This window comes from Ictidomys tridecemlineatus, chromosome 10 (assembly GCF_052094955.1).
Source record: "Ictidomys tridecemlineatus isolate mIctTri1 chromosome 10, mIctTri1.hap1, whole genome shotgun sequence".
Classification (NCBI taxonomy): Eukaryota; Metazoa; Chordata; class Mammalia; order Rodentia; family Sciuridae; genus Ictidomys; species Ictidomys tridecemlineatus.
In genome coordinates this window covers 124,959,911-124,986,643 of record NC_135486.1, presented here as the reverse complement: position 1 = coordinate 124,986,643, position 26,733 = coordinate 124,959,911, and the positions used below count along the sequence as shown (strand labels likewise).

The 26,733-nt window shown below is 38.6% G+C and overlaps 1 protein-coding gene and 1 long non-coding RNA gene across 4 annotated transcripts in view; one reads left to right on the top strand and one right to left on the bottom strand.

The window, feature by feature from the left end:
• The window catches only part of LOC120887327 (SAGA-associated factor 29-like), a 62,866-nt gene that overhangs the window by 18,469 nt on the left and 17,664 nt on the right, over positions 1-26,733 (top strand). The window lies entirely within an intron of this gene.
• Positions 15,110-25,118, bottom strand: LOC144367504 (uncharacterized). 3 transcript variants are annotated; one of them, XR_013426955.1, is made up of 4 exons: positions 24,843-25,118; positions 22,594-23,890; positions 18,821-18,958; positions 15,110-16,346 (listed from the first exon to the last, which is right to left on the bottom strand). It is a non-coding gene; the product is annotated as an uncharacterized LOC144367504 (long non-coding RNA). The 3 variants fall into 3 exon arrangements; XR_013426954.1 differs by lacking the exon at positions 24,843-25,118 and adding an exon at positions 20,947-21,164 and having other exon boundaries at positions 22,594-24,836; XR_013426953.1 differs by lacking the exon at positions 24,843-25,118 and having other exon boundaries at positions 22,594-24,836.

Here is a 26,733-nt window from a genome sequence, read left to right as displayed (position 1 = left end):
TTTATTTATTTATTTATTTATATTATTTACCAACTTAAAAAATTATTAATAATGTTATCTAATGTAATTTAAGGAGTTAAAAGCATTTAATGGTATATTTAACATTTAGCATATTAACCTTGTAAATCAATCAGATATTTAACAAATATTCATAAACAAATAATCTTATGTCTAATTAATTTACTTATTTTATCAAAACATTAGACAAGTATAATGAACCGTGTTAGCCATTTTTTGTTGTTGTTGTTGAAAAAAAAAATCCTAGAACCAAAGCATATCAGTCATTAACATGTTAAAGACGTCTTATTTTTATCTGTTTACCCAATTTAAATTGAACCATTTAAATCAGTGAATTAAAAATATTTGGATCCATTTTTTTTTAATTTTTATGAGCACTCTTTACATATATATCAATCTTTATATCATGTACATGACATATGGACATACACACACAAACAGACATACAACATATAATACAAATGTGCACACATAACACAATAAAGGCCTTGTAGCTATTTTAGGTGAAATTTCCATTGTAATGTTTAAATATTCCACAGTTGATCAAAAATAGAACTGATCAGAAAAACATTAACTTAGGTCTGTAGGGTCAAAATTATGAGCTCAAAAAATACAGAATCTAGGAAAAAGTAAGAGTCCTAGAAAAATGACCAGCCAGTAATTAGAAAGTATCATAAAATTTTATTTATATATTTTATTTTATTTTTTACAATCCCTTTTAAAATGACCTGCTTATCCACAATTGAAACAAGTTCCTGATTTATTGGGTTTAAGGGCTCCAGCCATGGCTGCAGCAAAAACAGAAACTTTGATGTTCAATTTCTCCCACTCCAGCACAAGCTCTCACATATTTACTCAATGAGGCGTTTTGCCCTTTTAATGGCCCCAAAATATGCTTACATTTAGGATTTGCATTTTCAAATGTTAATGTTTCTAATAATACCTTTGCTATTTGATCTTGACCCATTGCCTTCATAACAAAAGTACGCGGTCTTGCAAGAAAATCAGTGTAAGTTTCAGTAGCCCCTTGTATATATTTAGTAAAGGAAGGTTGTGCCTGACCAGTGGGTATCACACATCTCTAAGCTCTTAAGAAAACCTGTCAAACTTGTTGAAGATCTGGATCTGTATATAGAGCCTGTCTCTAAACTTGTTGAAGATCTGGATCTTTATATAGAGCCTGTCTCTAAAGGCAGGGTAATTACCTTCCCCCATTAACTTATCCTCCTTGGGTCCCGGGGGATTTTGAGCTTCACTCTCTCCAGCTTGTTTTTGTGCCTCATCTTCCCATCAACTTCTCAATTGTAACCAATTGAGATCCCTCCAAAACTTTTTTGGCTAATGCCTCCCAATCCAAAGGAATAAGTAATTTAGAAGTTCCCAAATTTTCTAACATCCCTAGCACAAAGGGAGACTGAGGGCCATATTGAAAGGCTGTAGCTTATAAATCCTTTATAAACCTGTATTCCATAGCAGTATAGTGAACATCAATCATTGGGGGATTTTGAAGGTTTTGTTGTTTAGTTATAGGAAACAAATGTGGTGGATCAACAAAACAACCAGGAGGGGCTGCAAGATCATCATCATCATCATGTATCATAGTAAGAGGAAATGAAAAACATTGTTGTTTTCTACCCACATTAACTCTATACTCTGTCATTGGAAAGAGAGAAATATTAGAAGGAGTAGTAGGTTTAAGAGAGGACCTTTGCTTTTTAAATTTCATATTATCCACTAAGGCCCTCCATAATTTCTTTCATACTGGAGTCACTATCTGAACTTTCTGAATCTTCTTCATCACTCAGATCTGATTTAGGAGAGTCATCTATAGTATCACAAATATTTTCTTTGGGCCCCGTTTCGTTAACCTTATTATCAGATTCTGATGTATTAACTTGTCTTTCACAAAGAGAGCCCTTTTTATTATTGCTGTCTAATAATTGTAATGTTTGAGTAATAGCACTACACAATGTTCAAATCTTCAAAGAAATAACATTCCCAGCCTGATGCTGCTTACAGAGCTTTTTGAACCAATTTCTATTCCCCTAAATTTAACTGGATCTTAGTTTGATATTGGAACCAGTGACAATGACATTCTATAATTTAAATAACTCCTTGAGTCTCTTATGAGATGTTTTCACCCCTATGGAATATAATAATCCTTGTAGTAACTCCACATATTGTTCCTTTAAAGACTGGGAGTTTCCCATGTTAGTTCTGAAAGTCCCCCTAAAGTTTCTTTCAACCTGGGGAGATACCTTTCGATATTTGTTAGTTCTGAAAGTTCCCCCAAAAGTTTCTTTCAACCTGGGGAGATACCTTTTGATATTTGTTAGTTCTGAAAGTTCCCCCTAAAGTTTCTTTCAACCTGGGGCGATACCTTTTGATATTTGTTAGTTCTGAAAGTTCCCCCTAAAGTTTCTTTCAACTTGGGGCGATACCTTTCGATATTTTGTGAATCCCGAAAGTCCTCCTTTCGTTTTCTTAACCCGGGGTGCTTACCCTTTCGGTGCTGGATCCTGCCCACTACGCCAATTGTTGCAGTAATTCACTTGCATAAATATATATGCCCCAAACAATGGAACATCTACATTCATCAGTCAAACTCTTGTCAAGTTCAAGAGTCAGATAGGAGAGCCTGCCTACACCATGACACAGGGCCCAGAATTCCAGAGGCAGAGCCCACCCACCCTGTGCCACCACAGCCTGGAGTCCTGGGGCAGAGCCTGCTGGCTCTGTGCCTGCAGCCCAGAGTCCTGGAGGAGTGCCACTGTGACCCCGCAGAGAGCCACCCGTGCCCACACAGAGAGCCATGCGCTGGAGTTCCTTATTCACCAAAGTGTGGCTCCACAGCCCAACATCATGATACATATAGGCTTGAGGCTGCCACCACCATGAAACTGGGATATCACCACTCCTATCAAGTGACAACAATAAGGACCTGGTAAGGACCTTACTCAAATCTCTTGTTTTGGACATTACTGTCTATCACTTGTTTCTCCCACTAATAGCCACCTTCTTATGATTACCCTCTCAGGAGTTATATAATCTAATACCTTCATATTCTCATAAACATCTCAGCCAAACCCCCTGTCCTCCCTTCCACCATCAGAAACTATAAATCATTATGCAAACCTATTGACTATATGGTAGATGATAACTAAACTCATTATTTCTGATTATAGTGACAAAACTAAATGTAAAAATAGAAGCTAACTGATACATGGTTGCATGTTGGGTACATTGAATGCTGTAATATTGATCTCTCCCTTAAACATGAGGTATTGGTAACCTGTGGGCACACTATAAGACAACAGGGCAGAAGCTATAATACCTCAGATCTACACTGCAAGAGAGGAAGACACATAGACGTCATGAAAAGACAAGGGAGGAAAGTGCCCCAGACAAACCAAGATACCACAACAATAGAATCTATAGATAGTGCAGTAGGTGAAATGTCCGAGAAGGAGTTCAGAATATACATAACTAAATGATTTGTGAATTAAAGAACATCCTAAGTGAGTAGATACAGGCAAAAATCAATCACTCCTACAAAGAGATTAGAAAACAAATTCAGGCAACCATCAATCACACCAACAAAGGGATAAGAGAGCAAATACAGGTTGCAAGAGATTATTTCAAGAAGGAGACAGAGATACTGAAGAAAAAACCAACCAAAAATAAATCCTTGAAATTAAAGAAACAATAAGCCAATTAAAAACTCAATAGATAGCATCACCAACAGATTAGACCACTTGGAAGACAGAACCTCAGACAATGAAGACAAGATATATAATCTTGAAAATAAGGTTGACCTCACAGTGAAGATTGTAAGAAACCATGAATAGAACATCTAAGAATTATGGGATATCATCTAAAGACCAAATTTAAGATTTGTTGGGATACAGGAAGGCTCAGAGATTCAAACCAAAGGAATGCACAATCTCTTCAATGAAATAATATCAGAAAATTTCCCAAGTATGAAGAATGAATTGGAAAATCAAATATAAGAGGCCTATAGGACACCAAATATACAAAATTATAACAGATCTACACCAAGACACATTATAATGAAAATGCCTAGCATACAGAATAAGGATAGAATTTTAAAGGCCGTAAGAGAGAAAAAATAAGATTACCTGTAAAGGAAGTCCAATTTGGATCCCAGACTCTCAAAGCCAGGAGATCCTGGAACAACATGTAGCAAGCTCTAAAAGATAATTGATGCCAACCAAGAATCTTATAACCAGCAAAATTAAGCTTCAAATGTGATAAAGAAATAAAAATCTTCCATGATAAACAAAAGCTAATAGAATTTACAGCAAGAAAGCCTGCAATACAGAACATTCTTAGCAAAATATTCCATGAGGAGAAAATATAAAACAAGGAAAATATGCAAAGGAAAGAACTACAATAAAAGAAAAGCCAACCAAAGAAGAAACCAAGTCAAACTAAATACCAAAAATAAACAAAAATGACCAGTGATACAAATCATATCTCAATAAAACCCTAAATGTTAGTGGCTTAAACTCGAATATTTATGCCCCCAACAATGAAGCATTTACACTCATCAATCAAACTCTTCTCCAGTTCAAGAGTCAAATAGATCACAACACAATAATTCTGAGTGCCTTTAACACAACTCTTTCACCACTAGATAGATCTTCCAAACAAAAGCTAAACAAAGAAACTATAGAACTCAATAATACAATCAATAACTTAGACTTGACTGACATATATAGAGTATATTATCCATCAATGAGTGAAGATGTTTTTTCTCAGCAGTACATGGATCCTTCTCTAAAATAGACTATATGTTATGCCACAAAGAAAATCATAGCTACTACAAAAAAAGTAGAGATACTATCCTACATTCTATTAAACTACAATGGAATGAAATTAGAAATCAATGATAAAATAAAAAATAAAAGCTACTCCAACACCTGGAGACTAAATAATATGCTATTGATTGAACAATGGGTTGAAAAGACATCAAGGAGGAGATTAAAAATTCTTAGAGGTAAATGAGAACAGCAGAACAGCATATTAAAATCTCTGAGACACTATGAAGACATTACTAAGGGAAAAGTTCATTGCATGAAGTTCATTCCTTAAAAGAAGAAAAAGTCAACAATTCAATGACCTAATATTACATCTCAAAGTCCTAGAAAGAGAAGAACAAATCAACCCCCAACGCAGTAGGAGACAGGAAATAATTAAAATCAGAGGTGAAATCAATGAAATTGAAACAAAAGAAATGATTGAGGATTCCCAAGATGGCCGAGAATAGAGTGCATCACACCCCGTGTACCTCGCCACTGCGCGGGTGAATAACGAGTTAGAACGTCAAAAAACTATCTTGTTAGGAACTTACAGCAAAATGGGGGTGCACCAAAACCTAGAGGAAGGATTTCCAGCACCGAGGTCTGGTAATTGAGTCTCATACATGAGCCGACTGTGCGACCAGAGATCTGGGCTGACTGATTCGTGCGGCCCGCCCTGCGGCTACAGATGGCAGGGAGCCCCCAAGAAGTGACCAGCAAGCAGGGAGAAACGTTGCTGCAGATTCTGTGGAATCCTGCTGCCTGAGCACTCACAGAGCCCCGGGCTGAGTTAGGTATTTCAGATGGGGAAGGAAGTGGTACAGTTCTATCCCCCACAACGGAAACTCCACCAAGGAAATCAGCGGCCACCATTTTGGAGAGCTGAAGTAACCACCGACACTCTCCGACAGATTGCAACAATAAAACAGGTGCGTGTTACTCAGCTCATCTCCCATACATCGGGGAATTTGCATAAAATCTCTCCTAGGCTCTCCAGGGTAGGGATTATCAGAGCAAGCCTGCATAAAGACTTGGGGAAAACTACAGACACCCGACCTTCAACTCCCCCTCCCATCAGTGGGGAAAACAAAACCTGTATTGCCAGTGCCGGGGGAGGGGCAAGCAGAAAAAATCAAAACAATAGAGTGCCGGGGTTCTCAATAGCCACTCTCCACGTCCAACAAACGGCAGGCCCAAAGTACAGTTTGAACTGCCAAGAGGCATCACTCAGGGGAAATCTGGTCTAGCAGGAGAAACCAGGACTAGCAGGAGAAACCAGGGGACTAGAGGCCAGGCCTGCACGACTGGGCGGCTAGAGATCCCCCGCCCGCCGGCGACAGCCAGCCCGCTGCCTGTGGGACTAGGCAGCTGAAGACCGCACACCCACCAGCAATCAATCATCCACCCGCTGGCGACCGACCCCGCGACTAGGCGGCTAGAGATCACCCGCCCGCTGGCGACAGCCCACCCCCTGTCCGCGCAACTGGGTGGCTGGAGATCGCCAACCTGCCGGCGACCGGTTCCCTACTGGCTGCCAGATCGACTGGGCCACTGGAGACCGCCCGGCTGCCGGCGTCCGGGAGCTAAATCCAACCAGAGACAGTCCAGTCCCAACCCCCCATTCGGACACCCCGGCAAGGAGCCTGGGGCCCGCCATAGCAGAGAGGTGACGTCACTGGAGCTCGGCCGTCAGAATTCCTTCCCAGTGGAATCCACTTTAGCAGGCATAGTCTACCAACACAAAGGAGAGACAACAGAGATATAAAAGACCAAAACAAATTTATAGAAGAGAGCAGAAACACAGCAATCAAATAGAGCTGGAAAGTAGTGTGAACATCATGAAAAAACAAGGGAAAAAGGAGTACAAACAATGCAGGACAACTTAAATCTACAGGAGGACCTAGAAGCATCAGAAACATGGATAGGGAAAGAACTCAAGGCATACCTAACTCAGATAAAAAGGAATATTAGAGAAGACATGAGACAGCAAGTCCAAGCAATAAAAATATACTTTGAAATGAATTAAACAAACAAATTCAAATGGCAAAGAACGAGCTTTACCAGGAGATAGAGATCTTTAAAAAATCAAACAGTAATCCTAGAAATGCAGAAAACTATAAACCAAATTAAAAACTCAAACGAGAATATTACAAATAGACTAGATCAAGTAGAAGTCAGAACATCAGATAATGAAGACAAAGTTTATCAACTTGAAAAGAATATAGTCAACACAGAAAAGATGCTTAAATCCCATGAGCAATCTATTCAAGAGATATGGGATGTCATAAAAAAAAACAAATTTGAGAGTCATCAGGATGAAAGAAGGCATAGAGAATCAAACCAAAGGAATGGACAACCTATTAAATGAAATAATTCTAGAAAACTTCCCGGAGATGAAAGATGGAATGGATTGCCAAATCCTGGAAGCCTACAGGACCCCAAACATTCAAAACTGTAATAGAGCAACTCCAAGACATATAATTTTGAAGATAGTCAACATACAGAACAAGGAGAGAATATTAAAAGCTACGAGAGAAAGGAGGCAGATTACATTCAGGGGCAAACCAATTAGGTTAACAACTGATTTTTTATCACAGACTTTGAAAGCAAGAAGATCCTGGAACAAAGTATTTCAAACGCTGAAAAATAATGGATTCCAACCAAGAATACTGTATCCAGCAAAATTAAGCTTCAGATTTGACAATAAAATTAAAATCTTTCACGATAAACAAAAGCTAAAAGAATTCATAGCCAAAAAAACAGCACTGCAAAGCATTTTGAGCAAAATACTACAAGAAGAGGAATTGAAAAATAGTGCCCAAAACTAACAGCAGGAGGTATCTCAGTAAAGGAGGAGGAAAATAACCAAAAAGTAAAAACTAGCCAAACTAAAATAAATAAATAAATAAACATGACTGGAAGTACAAATCATATTTCAATTGTAACCTTAAATGTTAATGGCCTAAACTCACCAATCAAGAGACATAGGCTAGTAACCTGGATCAAAAAACAAATCCAACAATATGCTGCCTTCAGGAGACTCATATGATAAGAGAAGACATACACAGGCTGAAGGTAAAAGGTTGGGAAAAATCATACCACTCACATGGCCCTTGGAAGCAAGCAGGAGTGGCCGTACTCATATCGAATAAAATCAACTTCAAACCTAAGTTAATCAAAAGGGATAAAGAAGGACACTATATACTGTTAAAAGGAACCATCCACCAACAAGACATAACAATTATCAATTTGTATGCACCAAACAATGGAGCTGCAACATTCATAAAACAAACTCTCCTCAAATTCAAGAGTCAACGTTCATAAAACAAACTCTCCTCAAGTTCAAGAGTCAAATAGACCACAACACAATAATTATGGGTGACTTCAACACACCACTCTCACCATTAGACAGATCCTCTAGACAAAAGCTGAATAAAGAAACTATAGAACTCAATAGCACAATCAATAACCTAGACTTAACCGACATATATAGAATATATCAACCATCATCAAGTGGATACACGTTCTTCTCAGCAGCACATGGATCCTACTCAAAGATAGACCATATATTATGCCATAGGGCAACTCTTAGTAAATATAAAGGCGTGGAGATAATACCATGCACCATATCTGATCATAATGGAATGAAACTGGAAATCAATGATAAAAGAAGGAAGGAAAAATCCTACATCACATGGAAAATGAACAATATGTTACTGAATGATCAATGGGTTACAGAAGACATAAAGTAGGAGATAAAAAAAATTCTTGGAGACAAATGACAATACAGACACAACATACCCGAATCTATGGGACACAATGAAAGCAGTTTTAAGAGGGAAATTCATTTCTTGGAGTTCTTTCCTCAAAAAAAGAAAAAACCAACAAATAAATGAACTCACACTACACCTCAAAAACCTAGAAAAGGAAGAGCAAACCAACAGAAAATGTAATAGAAGACAAGAAATAATTAAAATTAGAGCAGAAATCAACGAAATTGAAACAAAATAAACCATTGAAAAAATTGAAAAAACTAAAAGTTGGTTCTTTGAAAAAATAAATAAGATTGACAGGCCCTTAGCCATGCTAACGAAGAGAAGAAGAGAGAAAACTCAAATTACTAACATACGGGATGAAAAAGGCAATATCACAACACTCACTACAGAAATACAGAAGATAATTAGAAAGTGTTTTGAAACCCTATATTCCAATAAAATAAAAGATAGTGAAGATATCGATAAATTTCTTAAGTCATACGATCTGCCCAGATGAGTCTGGAAGACAACACACAATTTAAACAGACCAATAACAAAGGAAGAAATTGAAGAAGCCATCAAAAGACTACCAACCAAAAAAAGCCCTGGACCGGATGGGTATACAGTGGAGTTTTACAAAACCTTCAAAGAAGAATTAATACCAATACTTTTCAAGCTATTTCAAGAAATAGAAAAAGGAGGAGCTCTTCCAAATTCATTCTCTGAGGCCAACATCACCCTGATCCCAAAACCAGACAAAGACACTTCAAAGAAAGAAAACTACAGACCAATATCTCTAATGAACTTGGATGCAAAAATTCTCAATAAAATCCTGGTGAATCGAATACAAAAGCATATCAAAAAAAATGTGCACCATGATCAAGTAGGATTCATCCCTGGGATGCAAGGCTGGTTCAATATATGGAAATCAATAAATACTATTCACCATATCAATAGACTTAAAGACAAGAACCATATGATCATCTCAATAGATGCAGAGAAAGCATTTGTCAAAGTACAGCATCCCTTTATGTTCAAAACACTAGAAAAACTAGGGATAACAGGAACTTACCTCAACATTGTGAAAGCTATATATGCTAAACCTCAGGCTAGCATCATCCTAAATGGAGAAAAACTGAAGGCATTCCCTCTAAAATCCGGAACAAGACAGGGATGCCCTCTATCACCACTTCTATTCAATTTAGTTCTTGAAATACTAGCCAGAGCAATTAGACAGACAAAAGAAATTAAAGGCATAAAAATAGGAAAAGAAGAACTTAAATTATCGCTATTTGCAGATGACATGATAATATATTTAACAGACCCAAAAGGGTCTACAAAGAAACTACTAGAGTTAATAAATGAATTCAACAAAGTGGCAGGATATAAAATCAACACGTATAAATCAAAGGCATTCCTGTATATCAGCAACAAAACTTCTGAAATGGAAATGAGGAAAATCACTCCATTCACAATATCCTCAAAGAAAATAAAATACTTGGGAATCAACCTAACAAAAGAGGTGAAAGATTTATACAATGAAAACTACAGAACCCTAAAGAGAGAGATAGAAGAAGATCTTAGAAGATGGAAAAATGTACCCTGTTCATGGATAGGCAGAACTAACATCATCAAAATGGCGATATTACCCAAAGTTCTCTACAGGTTTAATGTGATGCCAATTAAAATCCCAACGACATTTCTTGTAGAAATAGATAAAGCAATCATGAAATTCATATGGAAAAACAAAAGACCCAGAATAGCAAAAGCAATTCTAAGCAGGAAGTGTGAATCTGGAGGTATAGCGATACCAGAGTTCAAACTGTACTACAAAGCAATAGTAACAAAAACAGCATGGTACTGGTACCAAAACAGGCAGGTGGACCAATGGTACAGAATAGAGGACAAAGAAACCAATCCACAAAAGTAAAACTTTCTTATATTTGATAAAGGGGCTAAAAGCATGCAATGAAGGAAGGATAGCATCTTCAACAAATGGTGCTGGGAAAATTGGAAATCCATATGCAACAAAATGAAACTGAATCCCCTCCTCTCGCCATGCACAAAAGTTAACTCAAAATGGATCAAGGAGCTAGATATCAAATCAGAGACACTGCATCTGATAGAAGAAAAAGTTGGCTATGATCTACATACTGTGGGGTTGGGCTCCAAATTCCTTAATAGGACACCCATAGCCCAAGAGTTAATAACAAGAATAAATAAATGGGACTTACTTAAACTAAAAATTTTTTCTCAGCAAGAGAAACAATAAATAGAGAGCCTACATCCTGGGAACAAATTTTTACCCCTCACACTTCAGATAGAGCCCTAATATCCAGAATATAGAAAGAACTAAAAAAATTAAACAATAAGATAACAAATAACCCAATCAACAAATGGGCCAAAGACTTGAACAGACACTTCAAAGAGGAGGACATACAATCAATCAACAAGTACTTGAAAAAATGCTCACCATCTCTAGCAGTCAGAGAAATGCAAATCAAAACCACCCTAAGAAACCATCTCACTCCAATAAGATTGGCAGCCATTATGAAGTCAAACAACAACAAGTGTTGGCGAGGATGTGGGGAAAAGGGTACACTTGTACACTGCTGGTGGGACTGCAAATTGGTAAGGCCAATTTGGAAAGCAGAATGGAGATACCTGGGAAAGCTGGGAATGGATCCACCATTTGACCCAGCTATCGCCCTCTTCAGACTATTCCCTGAGGATCTTAAAAGAGCATACTATAGGGATACTGCCACATCAATGTTCATAGTGGCACAATTCACAATAACTAGACTGTGGAACCAACCTAGATGCCCTTCAATAGATGAATGGATAAAAAAAAATGTGGCATCTATACACAATGGAGTACTATGCAGCACTAAAAAATGACAAAATCGTAGAATTTGCAGGGTAATGGATGGCATTAGAGCAGATTATGCTAAGCAAAGCTAGCCAATCCTTAAAAAACAAATGCCAAATGTCTTCTTTGACATAAAGAGAGCAACTAAGAACAGAACAGGAAGGAAGAGCATGAGGAAAAGATTAACATTAAACAAAGACGAGTTGGGGGAGAGAAAGGGAGAGAGAAGGGAAAGCATATGGAAATGGTAGGAGACCCTCAATGTTACACAAAATTACATAGAAGAGGTTGTGAGGGGAAAGGGGGGGAAAACAAGGGAGAGAATTGAACAACAGCAGATAAGGTAGAGAGGGAAGATGGGAGGGGAGGGGAGGGGAGGGGGGATAGTAGGGGATAGGAAAGGTAGCAGAATACAACAGTCACTAATATGCCATTATGTAAAAATGTGAGTGTGTAACCGATGTGATTCTGCAATTTGTATTTGGGGTAAAAATGGGAGTTCATAACCCAATTGAGTCAAATGTATGAAAGATGATATATCATGAGCTTTGTAATGTTTTGAACAACTAATAAAAAAAGAAATGATTGAAAAAATTGACAAGATAAAAAGTTGGTCCTTTGAAAAAATAAATAAAATTAATAAAACTTTAGCCATGCTCACCAAGAGAAGAGAGAAAACTCAAATTACTAATATCTGTGATGAAAAAAGAAATATTATTTCAAGATAATTTCTAATTATCTTGAGAATTTATACTCTAATAAAAATAGAAAATATCAAAGGCATTGACACTTTTCCAGAGGCATATAATATGCTCAAACTAAATCAGGATAATATACATAATTTAAACTGATCAATTTCAAGCAAGGAAATAGAGGACACCATCAGAAGCCTACCAACTAGGAAAAGCCCAGGACTGGATGGATACATAATTGAGTTCTACAAGACCTTTAAAGAACTAATACCAATACTTCTCAAACTATTACGTGAACTAGAAAAATAGGGACCACTTCAAAACACACTTAATGAGGCCAATATCACCCTGATTCCAAAACCAGGCATACACACATCAAAGAAAGAAAACTTCAGACCAATATCTCTAATGAATATAAATGCTAAAATTCTCAATATTCTGGGATATCAAATACAAAAAAACATATCAAAGAGATAATGCATCATGAACAAGTAGGGTTCTTCCTAGGAATGAAAGGTTGGTTCAACATACAGAAATCAATAAATGAAATTCATCACATCATATGATCATTTCAATAGATGCTGAGAAAGCACTTGATAAAATACAGCATTCCTTCCTGTTCTAAACGTTAGAAAAACAAGGGATAACAGGAACATACCTCAACATTGTAAAGGCTATCTATGCTAAGCCCCAGGTCAACATCATTTTAAATGGAAAAAATTGAAAGCATTCCCTCTAAAAACTGGAAGAAGACAGGGATGCCCTCTGTCACCACTTCTATTTAACATAGTTCTTGAAACTCTGGCCAGAGCAATCAGACAAATGAAAGAAATTTAAAGGGATACAGATAGGAAAAGAACAACTCAAATTATCACTATTTACAGATGATATGATTCTATACCTAGAAGACCCAAAACATCCCAACAGAAATCTCCTAGAACTAATAAATGAATTCAGTAAAGTAGCTGGATATAAACTCAACACTGATAAATCAAAGGCATTTCTGTACATCAGTGACAAATACACTGAAAGAGAAATGAGGAAAACCATCCCATTTACAATAGCCTCAAAAAAAATAATATACTTGGGAATAAACTTAACAAAGAGGTGAAAGAACTCTATGATGAAAACAACAACATTCTAAAGAAAGAAATTAAAGAAGACCTTAGAAGATGGAAAGATCTACCTTGTTCTTGGATAGGCAGAATTAATATTGTCAAAATGGCCATACTACCAAAAGCACCATACAGATTCCATGCAATCCCAATAAAAATCCCAATGACATTCCTTATAGAAATAGAAAAATCAATAATGAAATTCATCTGGAAAAATAGGAGACCCAGAATAGCTAAAGCAATCCTTAGCAAGAAGAGTGAACCTGGTGGCATTACTATTCCAGACCTTAAACTACTACAGAGCATGATAAAACAGCATGATATTGGCACCAAAATAGATCTGTGGACCAATGGTGCAGAATAGAGAACACATATAACTACAGTTATCTTATATTAGACAAAGTTGCTAAAAATGTACATTGGAGAAAAGATAGCCTCTTCAACAAGTGGTGCTGGGAAAACTGGAAATCCACATGTAACAAAATGAAAATAAACCTCTATCTCTCACCATGCACAAAACTCAAAGTGGATCAAGGACTTAGGAATTAAACCAGAGACCTTATGCCTAATAGAAGAAAAAGTAGGTCCAAATCTCCATCACGTCTGATTAGACCCCAACTTTCTTTTTTAAAAAAATATTTTTTTAGTTGTTGATGAATCTTTATTTTATTCATTTATTTATATGTGGTACTGAGAATTGAACCTGGGTCTTCACACATGCCAGGCAAGTGCTCTTACCACTGAGCCACAACTCCAGCGTCCCCCAACTTTCTTAATAAGACTCCTATAGTGCAAGAATTAAAACCAAGAATCAATAAATGGGATGGATTCAAACTAAAAGCTTCTTCTCAGCAAAAGAAACTATCAGTGAGGTGAATAGAGAGCCTACAGAATGGGAGCAAATCTTTACCAGAAGCACATCAGATAGAGCATAATCTCTAGGATATATAAAGCACTCAAAAACCTTCACAGCAAAAAAACAAAAAACCCAATCAATCAGTGGGCCAAGGAACTGAACAGACACTTCTCAGAAGAGGACATACAATCAACCAATAAACATGTAAAAAAATGTTCAACATTTCTAGCAATTAGAGAAATGCAAATCAAAACTACTCTAAAATTTTATCTCACTCCAGTCAGAATGGCAGCTATCAAGAATATAAACAATAATATGTGTTGGCAAGTATATGGGGAAAAAGGCACACTCATACCCTGCTGGTGGAATTGCAAATTGGTGCAGCCAATCTGGAAAGCAGTATGGAGAATCCTTGGAAAACTGGAAATAGAACCACCATTTGACCCAGCTATCCCACTTAAGGACTTAAAAACAGCATACTATAGGGACACAGCCATATTGATGTTTATAGCAGCATAATTCATAATAACTAAATTATGGAACGAACCTAGATACCCTCTAGATGAATGGATAGGGAATATATATATATACAATGTAACATTACTCAGCATTAAAAGAGAATAAAATAAATCATGGCATTTGCAAGTAAATGGATGAAGTTGGAGAATATAATGTTAACCAAAGCAAGCCAATCACAAAAAACCAAAGGCTGAATGTTTTCTTTGATATGAGGATGTTGACTCATAATGGCAATGGGGTGGGAGCATGGGAGGAATGGAGGAACTTTAGATAGGGCAAAGGGGAGGGAGGGGAAAGGAGGGGGAAAGAGGGTAGGAATGATGGTGAAATGAGATGGACATCATTACCCTAAGTACATGTGTGAAGACATGAATGGATTGAAAATACTTTGTGTACAATTAATGAATTGAAAAATTGTGCGCTATAGGTGTAATATGAAATGAATTGCATTCTACCATCATGTATAACAAATCAGAATAAATAAATAATTTAATAAAAAAGAGTCAAATAGATCACAACACAATAATTCTGGGTAACTTTAACACACCTCTGTCACCACTGGACAGATCTTCCAAAGAAAAGCTGAACAAAGAAACCATAGAACTCAATAATACAATCAATAACTTAGGCTTAATTGACATATATAAAATATTTCATCCATCAATGAGCAAATATACTTTCTTCTCAGCAGCACATGAATCCTTCTCTAAAATAGTCCATATGTTATGCCACAAAGCAAATCTTAGCAAATACAAAGGGTAGAGATACCACCCTGCATTCTATCAGATCACAATGGAATGAAATTAGAAATCAATGATAAAATAAAAAATAAAAGCTACTCCAACACCTGGAGACTAAAAAATATATAAATGGGAGCAAAATTTTAACACAAGCACATCAGATAGAGCACTAATCTCTAGCATATATAAAGCACTCAAAAACCTTAACAGAAAAAAAACAAAATACACAGTCAACAAATGGGCCAAGGAACTGAACAGACACTTCTCAGAAGAGGATATACAATCAATCAACAAATACATGAAAAAATGTTCAACATCTCTAGCAATAAGAGAAATGCAAATCAAAATTAAGATTTCATCTCACTCCTGTCAGAAGCAGCTATCAAGAAGACAAACAACAATAAATGTTGGCAAGGATTTGGGGGAAAAGGCACACTCACACGTTGCTGGTGAGATTGCAAATTGGTGCAACCAATCTGGAAAGCAGTATTGTCATGAGCCATCCATGTGTGTGAGCTATATGCATTGGAGAGATATGAGGGAACAGGTCTGGTATTGCACAGTGATTGGGCTGTGCGATGCAAGTGTGCCTTTCTTTTTGCTCTGCCTGTGATCCCACTGATGGGTGTGATTTGCTAAGATGTCAATCAATCTGCTGACCACAGGACATCACAAGAAAACACCCCACCTTTCGAAACCCTATCCCCTGCCTTATTCGGTAAATAACATTCCATTGAAGCACCTTTGTGTGTCCCCCCTATAAAATACAGAGATTCCAGGTGCACACTCTCTCTTTCCAGCGCTGTCCTGCATGGAAGCTGACCCTTAAGTTCACAGAACAATCCCATCCTCAACCTGAGAAGTTCATGTCCGTGTGTTGTGTGATTTCTTCACTGTTTTCTTGGTTCAATGTTGCAGCCAGCTCTTCTGAACCCAGCTCATCTCATCAGCACAGGCACCTGGCAAGAAGGATGGAGATTCCTTGGAAAACTGGGAATGGAACCACCATTTGACCCAGCTATCACACTCCTCAGCTTATACCCAAAGGACTTAAAAACAGCATACTACAGTGACACAGCCACATCAATGTTCATAGCAGCACAGTTCACAATAGCTAAATTGGGGAACCAACCTAGATACCCTTCAGTAGATGAATGGATAAAGAAAACGTGGTATATATACACAATGGAATATTACTCGGCATTAAAAGAGAATAAAATCAGACATTTGCAGGTAAATGGATGGAGTTGGAGAATCTAATGCTAAGTGAAGTAAGCCAATCCCAGAAAACCAAATGCCAAATGTCTTCTCTGATATAAGGATGTTGATTCATTCGAGGGTGTGGGGGAGCTTGGGAGTAATAGATGAACTTTAGATAGGGCAAAGGGGTGGGAATGGAAGGGAGTGGCATGGTGGTAGGAAAGACAGTGGAATGAGATGGACACCATCACCCTAAGTACACGTATGAAAACATGAATGGTGTGACTCTACTTTGTGTACATCCAGAGACATGAAAACTTGTGCTCTACTTGTGTAATATGAATTGAAATGCATTCTGCTGTCATATATTACAAATTAGAATAAATAAAAAATTTGATAAAGATTATCTTAAAATGTAAATTTAAAAAGGAATCAACAGCTAAAAAAGAGATAAAAAAATTCTAGGTATGAAACTATATTTTAATATAGAAAGAAAAAGAAAAATCTTTAGATAAAAATGTCATTTATTTGATAATAAAAAAATTGTAAAATGCCTAAGTAATTTACATGAGATTTGTGGAGGGTAAATTTCAAAAAGTCTGTGTGCAATTGGCTATATGTAATTAACACAATCAGTTAAAGTTATTTAAGTTTTTTTCCCTATTTTAAAAAGAAAATTCCCAATCTATGGCTGAAGGCCTTGAAGAGTGTTTCTGGCATAGAGCATGCTTACAGAAACAGATAAGAAGAAATGGCATCTATTACACTTCAAAAGAAAATAGACAGTTGTTTACATTCAAAAGGAGGGGATCCATGGTTAATTCATCTTCCTAAAAAAGAAAGGCTGAGGGGGGGGGGTTGTGGCTTAGTGGCAGAGCACTTGCCTAGCACACGTGAAGCACTGGGTTCGATCCCCAGCACCACATAAAAATAAACAAATAAAATAAAGGCATCTGTCCATCTACAACTACAAAAAAAAATTTAAAGAAAGAAAGGCTGAGAGAGGAAAGGAAAACTGACCCTTTTCCCAGACCAGTCAAATATTAATGTAGATATAAACCAAAACCTCTCTGTGTTAATGTAATAAGGATTTCTCCAAACATTAATCTGCTCTTATCCAACAAGATAATTTCTTGTGTCTGTTAAGTTGTATTATTTAGAGAAACTAATCTTAAAGGAATTAAAGTTTGTACAATTCTAATTAAACAACAACTGCTATTTTAGATTATTATACTGCACTACTAAGTCAAAATTTTTCTTTTAAAGCTAAACTTGGTTAATATAAGAACATCCATGTAATGTGGTGCTCTTACTGGCTTCTTTGTGTTCTAAAAGTATTCCTATACAAGTTTTTAAAAATATAAGCTTTAGGAGAATATCTTACCAAACTGGTGTTTTCCAAAGTAAAGTTCTCTATAACAGTGGTCACTTACAGACTTATATAAAAATAACAAATTTAGTTGGAAATTTATGTCATGTAATATTTTGTAATTAGATAAAAATAATCTGTCATAAGTTGTAAAATTCTGTGTTGCTCTTTATACCTGGATGGGAACTTACATTACATTTTAAAAAGCCACCAAGGAGATCCTGGTTTATTTAAAGGTTGACAATATGGGTTATAAAGACACTTTGCCACTTTCCCACAAAAGGGGGTTTAAAATCTCTTGTTGGATTCATGTTTCAGATGTAATGTTAAATTATGTTAACTGATTCACATAGAGTCAAAAATGATACTTAAAACTATAAAATACTGTTTGAGAAAAAGTCTAAGATTAGTTTCAAAACTGAAACACCCTAAGATCTGTCAAGAGGCCACCTCACCTGAGTTAAAACTCTGCCTCTCACCTTATTGAGTGGTAAGATAGCCACTCAAGTTCATTATAAGATAAGTTCAAAAGATAAATTTTTGTTATAAGGATTACTGTAATCTTGAAATAATCAGGAAATATAATATATACCTACATTAAGTTTTGGAATTACAAAAAATTATGTTCCTCGATTCACAGCCATTGTACAAACTAAATGTATTTACTCATATTAATATCATTTTGTATTTTCCTTATAAACTGTATAATTTTTGTCTATTAGTGCCTTATATAAGTACAATTTCTAATATCACAACCTGAGTTAATTTGAGTTAATAGGCCATCACCTATAAGACAGACAAGACAAGAGGTAAGCCTGACTTCCAGTACTTAGACAAAACCCATTTCATGATTTTGCTGCTCACCTTATTATTAAAGGCAGGAGTTGAGTGATACTATTGGTGGGGACTGGCCCTTCTCTCTTTGTGGTACCATTTTCAGTTCAACAACAAGATTGATTTTAGAATCCTCACATGCTTGATAGGTGACGTTTGCTAATTTTCCTGGTCAAGTAGAAGATACACATTAAATCATTTTCTAGTACTTGGCTGCTTTTGACTGCTGGGCCATCCTCTATAATTTAAAACTGATCATGCTCCAGCCTATACCAGTTCTTATTTTGGATGGTTTTGTGATCAATATCATATTGTCCACCAAACTGACATCCCTTAAAATCCTCAAGGCCAGGCTATTGTAAGACAGGCTCACTTATCCCTTAAGTTAAAGTTACAAAATGAGTGAGATAGAACCCCCCAAAATTGTTTGAATTGTGCTCCTTTTGTTTTAAAATTTTAAAACTGTGATGCTAGATGTGTCATTCCTGCTAAGTGCCATGTGACTCCCACTGCACAGGCCCATCTGGCTTAGTCTGGTGGAGAGACTTACAAGGAGGACAATGGAATGGGCCTAATCTGGTAATACTGTGGGGTGGAGGCCATGCCTGTGTCTTTCCAGAAGGTGCAGCTCATCCTATCTGGGTACCTGAGTGTGCTGTTCACCATCATCATGAGGATCTTGAACCACAGTTCAAACAACTGAAGAACCTGAATATCAGGCTGAGCAGATGGTCAACCATCAGGGAGATACTAGATCTCCAGCCACCATGTTTGTGACTCTGCTGGCTTTATTGACCTGTGAGGTAAGTAGGGTTCATCAGGAATCCTAGTGGACTTATTTCCCAGATCCACCTTTAGTGCACCCAGCTGTGTGTTCTGAAGAATCCATTCAGGATTTACTACTGATACTCTAATGATGGGAGGCTTTTCAGATAAGCATATGACACCTGTTTATTCAGTTGGCTTTAGTTATACTGGATATAGTGGGCATTTACCTATATGTTGATCCCACAATAAATATGCTGGCTGTTTAAGAATAGCTCCAAAGGAAAGATCAGCATATGGGGAAGCCAGGGTAGCCATTATCCCTGACCCCTGGGATTTGAAAATGTATGTCTAGAAAGTTACAAAAATGGGACTCCCAATGACAAAACTATGTTTCCCACAAAGCATCCACCAACACCTTACTGCCCTAATCATGCTACAACGGGAACGGGATGCCTTTCCTAAGTGGGTGGAGTGTGCCAATGCATCATAATGTCTCTGTCAGCAGTGGATTTATTCTGGAGTGGTCTCACAGATTTGATAAGGAGCACCTGGACTATGTACAGGGTGCACATAAACCCCGCTCGCCTTCTTGTAGTGTGGGCGGAAGACGCTGTCCACAGTCCTTAGCAGGACGATAATGTCACTGGGCTCCAAGCCGTTGTTGTTGCTGCTGCACTTGGGCGTGGCCAGCATGCTGAGCGACAGCATGTGGGTGTTTAGCAGGATGACAATGTCACTGGGCTCTGAGCTATTGTTGCTGTGGCTGCTTAAACAAATACTTGATGATTTACCTGGTTTTAATCCTTGGAATATGTTAAAACATACAATATGGTACATTTTTGGAAATATGTGCTTGTTACTACTTCTCTTTTGTGTTATAACAATAGGATGCCAAGTTTTATGAGGAGAAATCCAACAGCTCCATATAATAGCATATCATTTGTGTTTTAAAAATAAAAAAGGGAGAGATGTGGGGATCAGGAATGTGGATCAAGGTGTCTGATTGCCTCGTGGTTGAAGTGTGGCTGCACTGAGGTATTCCTATGCAAAAGTATGTGCTAACATTGCCCAGTTGCTATGGTGACACTGTCCCATGGTCACTCTCTACCAAAGCTCAGTGTTGCCAGTTTTAAGCTTGCAACTCAGACACTGGCTCCCAGGGATAGAGGATTCTGAGCATAGTGAGATAACCATAATGTCTCATCAGTGCTGTGAAATTCAAGCCTGCCTGCTTTACAGACACTTTTCTACAAATAAACATTTGATGATAAAACCTGTATAATAAATGTGCCAAGCTAGCTCTGGGTCATTGCATCACCATCCATATGTAATGTCCCACCTGGTCTCAGATTTGTGTGTGTGCTTTATAATTCCCTGTGGCCCCTCACCTGTTTTTAAATAGCCATGTAGGTCACCGCAGTCAGTCACAGAGAAAGGAACATGTGTCCTCAAAATATTCCATTCCTTTTCTGCTACCTCTTGAAGTCCACAAATATTAGAAGGTTTAGAAGTGATTGGATGATAAGAAATGCCACTTGTTAACACCAGCATGGTTGGATTTCTCCAGTTATGGAAGATAGAGAGACTGACGAGCAGATGGAAGTCACTGGGGAAGAGGGAGTGAAGAATCCATAGAACTTTGGCCAGAAGTTTCATTAAAAGGCTCCAGGGATGATACTGCTTTTGCAGTTTGAGCCATTGAAGGTTGAAGAGGCCTGTTAGGAACACTTAAAAGAAAACCCTCCATTGGGTCTGGCTCGTCTTTACTGGTTTCAAGGAGAACATGAGTGTAACAGATCTTACTAAATCTTAGTAACTTTGGGTTTTGATATAAGGCCACAAAATCTTGAACATATGGTATCTCTATTCACTTTCCTTCCCTCTTGTAGAATAAATCAAGTTCATATATTGTGTTAATGTTTGGAGTCCCATTTTTAGTCCATATTTCTCCACTCTTTAATTTATCTTAAGGTGAAGTTGTGTTGTGGAAAGAAACCAATTTCTTCAAGTTCTCTATCTTAAAATAACTGCAATTGTTTACGATACACCAAGTGATAAGTTCTCAGGGATTGACAGTGAATTGCCCATAATCTTGTTTTTTTTTAAATAAAAGGAAAGAAAGACCAACCACTACCCACAACAAAAACCCCATAGATCCCAGCTACTCTTTTGAGTCCCCACTGAGATTGGATTTTCAAGTATGTTCCAAATTGTATCTATGGAGTAATCTACAAGTCCCCAATAGGATCAGACTTTTCACTCTGTCCATATTGTCCACATATTACCAGTGGTAGGACAGCGCCCTCCACACACACACACCATTAAGCAATACTCAGCATGCTTGTCAGCCCATACCGTCCTCAGACATTCAAACATGAGATTGTACAGAAATAGTTTAGAGTGGGCACTGAGGGAAGATGGACAAGAGCTCGTCTTTAGAACTTGGATTCATAGCAGAGGCTTAAAGTGTTAAGAAGTTGGCCACTAAGTATCACACCTGAAAGTGGTGATTCATGAAGGTGGTGCCCTTGATTATCACATCAAGGCTGGGTCCCCCACCTTGGTGGCTCAGGTGAACCCCATGTTTGATGAAACAAGAGGGTGCCTAAGATGTTGGCGATCAACCCCTTATAGTCATCTTCCAGAAGAGTATATTATGTTCCTTCTAACCCATGAACCAGGTTTGTTGGCCTAAGGGTGCCTCCTGAGTTCTGTGCTCTTATAAATCTTCTAAGGGGAAAGAGGGCTTTGAGATAAGGAAAAGAGGGAGAGACAGAGGAATAAAAGAAATATCACCCATTCAAGTCCTATAGCAGTTTGAGTTTAAAAGTGACACTCCCACCCACCCTTTGGTCTTAAATTGGTTTAGGGGTGATTCGTGTATAGTTTATACTCTAGCCCCATTGAGATAGCAGCCTTAGCCAGGGTAGACAGCTGAGAAGCCTGTGGGAACTCTAATTGAAGAGGAATGAGGGAAAGGGGAGGGTGTTAAAGACCATTGAGCTCCTTAAAGGATTTAGAGTTCAAAGACTTACCAGATCCCCAGGATGGCCTCAAAAGTCACCTTCCTGACACAGCTCAGGGTCTGTCCAGGCACTCCAACTGGGGAGTCATGCAAGTGAGGCAGATGGAGATTATGCCATTCTTTGGAAGTAAAGGAAGTGGGCATGGGCCCAGAGAGTGAATGCTGGGCCTGGCCAAGAGAGCAGCAGCAGAAATCCAGCCCTACGTAGACCCCAGGAAGAGTGCATCCAGAAGGCCCCTTGCCTCCCAGCTTGCTGTTGGAGATGCCACTGGAGTTGCTGGTGGAGATTTTCACCTTGCTGCCCCAAATTGACCTGCCCAGACTGGCCCAGCTGTGCACCTAGTTCCACCTTGTCCTGTACACCCAGTCCATGCAGAGACGGCACTGCTAGGAGGAACACTAGCAGTGTTTGTAAAAATGTGAAGAAGCTGGAGATCACAGGGGTGTCTTATGAAGACGTCTATGCAAAACCTCCTTTCCTTTCCAAAGTCATCTCAACCTTCCCTGAGCACTCAGCCTCCTGGCCAATGGTCCTCCTGAATCGCTTTCCACAATGGCAGCAATGTTCCTTTTCTCACAGCAGCGGTTGGCTGATGTCTGAGTGTCTCATTTCACAGGTTTCCATCTTCTGGTTTCTCTAAGATTTGTCAGGCCCCCTGACCTGCAGCACCTCAGTGTTGGTTAGAAACAGATTTGTTTTCAAGAAGAGGTCTTACTCAGTTTCCCAGGTTGCCTCAGACTTCTCCTGCCTTAGCCTCCCTAATTGCCTGGATTATGGGTATGTACCACTGTGCACAGCTTCTTTCTAATCTCTCAACTCCTTGAAAGTATTTGCCAAATGCAGAGAAGAGTACTTCCTATCTGTTACTTAGCACACCAAGGTGTCTGTTCTGCACCAGCCAAAGAAAATTCATGTTTTCATTGTTATGGGCCAAACTGTATGCGCCTTGACCAGTCAAGCTCCATTTTACCCTGAGACTACATTTTATATAAGAAATTTTACTCTCTTGTGAAAACCCCACCTATGTAACCCACTGCTAAGCACACACTGTTTGCAACACATAACAGCTAAAAATGTTTCTGTTATTATTACACAATATTCTCTTTTTAATTCCCATTTTTCTTGGGCAGGGTAGTACACCTACCTGGGGAGGTGTACTACCCTGCCCTTCCCACTGCCTACCAACCTGGGGTCGAAGGGACTCCACACCGATATCAAGTGGGAGACTTCGTCTACGTAAGACGACATCAGGTGCCATTCCTAGAACCCCGCTGGAAAGGACCATACCAGGTGCTACTTATAACACCTACAACGGTAAAGGTAAACGGAATCACTTCCTGGATCCATGCCTCTCATCTCAAGCCTGCGCCCTGTCCAGACTCTGGCTGGAAATTGGAAAAGACTGGTAACCCTCTCAAATTGCGTATTCGCCATGTGGATAAGGCTATGGACTCTCCCCTTGACCACCAGTAGTCCTAACCCTCATCAGCCCGTACAACAGTGATGGCTAATCACAAATCATGTCAGCTGGCTATAGGTATTTTCTATTGGGTATCCCTGATATAAAAAAAAAATCTCACTAAAATTCCATTAAATCCCTTCTGTACCATAGATAATAAAAACAAACATTATGGATGTAGGGACACTCTAGCCAGATGTAGGTTGGCTAGCCTGGATTATTATGTTTGCCTGGCGGACTATCAAAGCCACAAACAGTCACGGCTGTGTGGGGGGAAAACCGACTTCTTCTGTAAGTCATAAGGATGTAAACATACAGGGGCTACCAGATGGAACCCAAACCTCCGCCGGTTCTCAGACCATTGCCCCCTTGCTGAAGTAAGAGGTACTGAGGTATCTCTCCACCCATTCACTCCTCTCTTCTCCTGTCAGTGCCCACACCGGGTCCCACCAGGTCCTCTTACCTGCTAACCCAAAGCTCAAACCAGCTGAGGAGAGTCCTCAGACCCCTATCCAAGATGTAATGAAAATGGCCTTTAAAGTTGCTTTGTCATCACTGAAAACAGGTTACTAAGAATTTAAAGTCCCTCACAGGCTTTTTGGGATACTCAACTCCAGTCTTCCCCTCTGCTCTACCTGTTCTACTGCTCAAGTTTTTGTTGCTAGGAAAATCCCAAGCCCCTTTCCCATTATTCTTTTACATCTCTCCTTCCTCATTCTCAGATCCACGGAGCTGCTCTCAGCACCGTCTTCCCCGTCCTCCCCCTCTGTACCAGGCCCACAGAAAAGTCTTAACTGACCTTCTCCAGAAGTCTTCACCATGGCTGACTTTAGGACTTTCAGCAAAAGAGTCCCTATAAAAGAGTTCAGTATAGATAAACTTCCTCTTTTCATGTTGCCTTGTTCTACTTGGCCACTGGCTGGAAAAATCAGTACTCCTAAGCTAGACACCCCCTTACTAGTTTTTCACAAAATATGTGAACAAGGCCTCTGGCCTTGAGCTGGGGCTTCACAGAGATGGCTACATTTCTAAGATAAGAGAAGTTATCAACTGGGCTCCATGGTAACAGCTGGAAAGGAAAAAAAAAAAGAAATTCTCCCCCTCCCAGGTGTCCTTGAAAAGTTAACTTGCCCAGAACAGAGGAAAAAAAACAGAAACAAAAACTGCTTTTTGTAAACTTCTGCAGACTGGGAACTTCTGAGCCCCTTCCCTTACATGTTGAGTACAAAATTCTAAAACTACCTAAACTTGGGGTTCAGGGGATTAATTAACTACAACAAAAGCAATGCCCTCTAAATCTGGTTGCAACCAAATAGGACTGTTTCCCTGTCTTCAGTGCTATCTTGGGTGCCTTGCCTTGTCCGTCCCTACAACAGTATAATTCTATATACTTAAACATTATTTATATTTTCATAAAATGGTCAACAAATGTAATTAATTATGTAATGATGCAGATGTTTCCCAGAGTGCTCTATTATGACACAGGTTCATTTAAAGATCAAATAGGGGGGCATACAACCCGGTTTTGCTGGGAACCTGTATCCCTCACTTTAGCCATCTTATTAGGAATGGGAATTGCTGCAGGGGTGGGACACAACAAATGACCCAATTAGAAACAGCAGTGGACCAAAACTTAAAAAATATTAGAAACCTCCATCACAGCTTTGCAGGAATCTTTAACCTCTCTCTCTAAAGTTGTTTTACAGAACAGGCGAAGGTTGGACCTCCTCTTCATGAGAGAAGAGGGCCTTTATGCTACATTAAGGGAAAAATGTTGTTTTTATGCCGACCATACTAGAGTTATAAAAGAATCTATGAGTAAACTAAAAAGACGCCTTGAAGAGCGTCACAGAGAGAGAGAGACCCAGAAAGGGTGGTATAAATCTTGGTTCACACAGTCCCCCTGGTTAACTACGCTTTTATCAGCCCTGGCCGGTCCTCTAATAATTCTTATATTGTTGCTAACTCTAGGACCCTTTTTGCTCAACCGTGTAGTTTCCTTTCTCCAAGCCCAAATTGGACAAATCAAATTATGGTAATCAGACAACAATATACCCCACTAACAGACATAAAATGTGACACCCCCCAATGATCACTTTTTGATTAAAAGTAGCCAGAAGAAGAAGTGGGGAATGAAAGGTTAATAAAATAGGTACTTGTCACTCCGTTTCTCTATATGCTTAACAAAACACTGTTGAAATCTTAAGAACTGTTTGCTAATCTTGTTCCCAGAATGTGCTGTCCCCAACTGCCAAACTACAAAATGTAACTTCTCTCCCTGCCCTCTCCAGGGAAAGTATATAAGCTCTGCTCAAGTTGTTCTCAGGGCTCCATCTCTCTTTGCTATAGAGAGCTCTGGGCCCTAGCATGCTGGTCTCCAAATAAACCCTCCCTTCTGCTGTTGCATATGACAGTCTTTTGTGGTCTCTTCCTCCAACGTTTCGCCGGACCCTTACATTTCCCACTTTCTACGTTGCTATGGTTTTGATTTGCTGGCATCTTCTGGTTTTTTCACTATAAAAATGGACCTTACCTTCTGCAAGGGGTTGAAGGTTGCAGAGGTCACTTGCTTTCTGTCCCTCCAACCTCCCATGGTGAATTAAGTTCCATGTCTTGCTTCAAGTCTGATTCAGTGATTTATTTCAAATGCACCACAACATTTGGAGTCCCCAGTGAGATTTCTAGAGTCT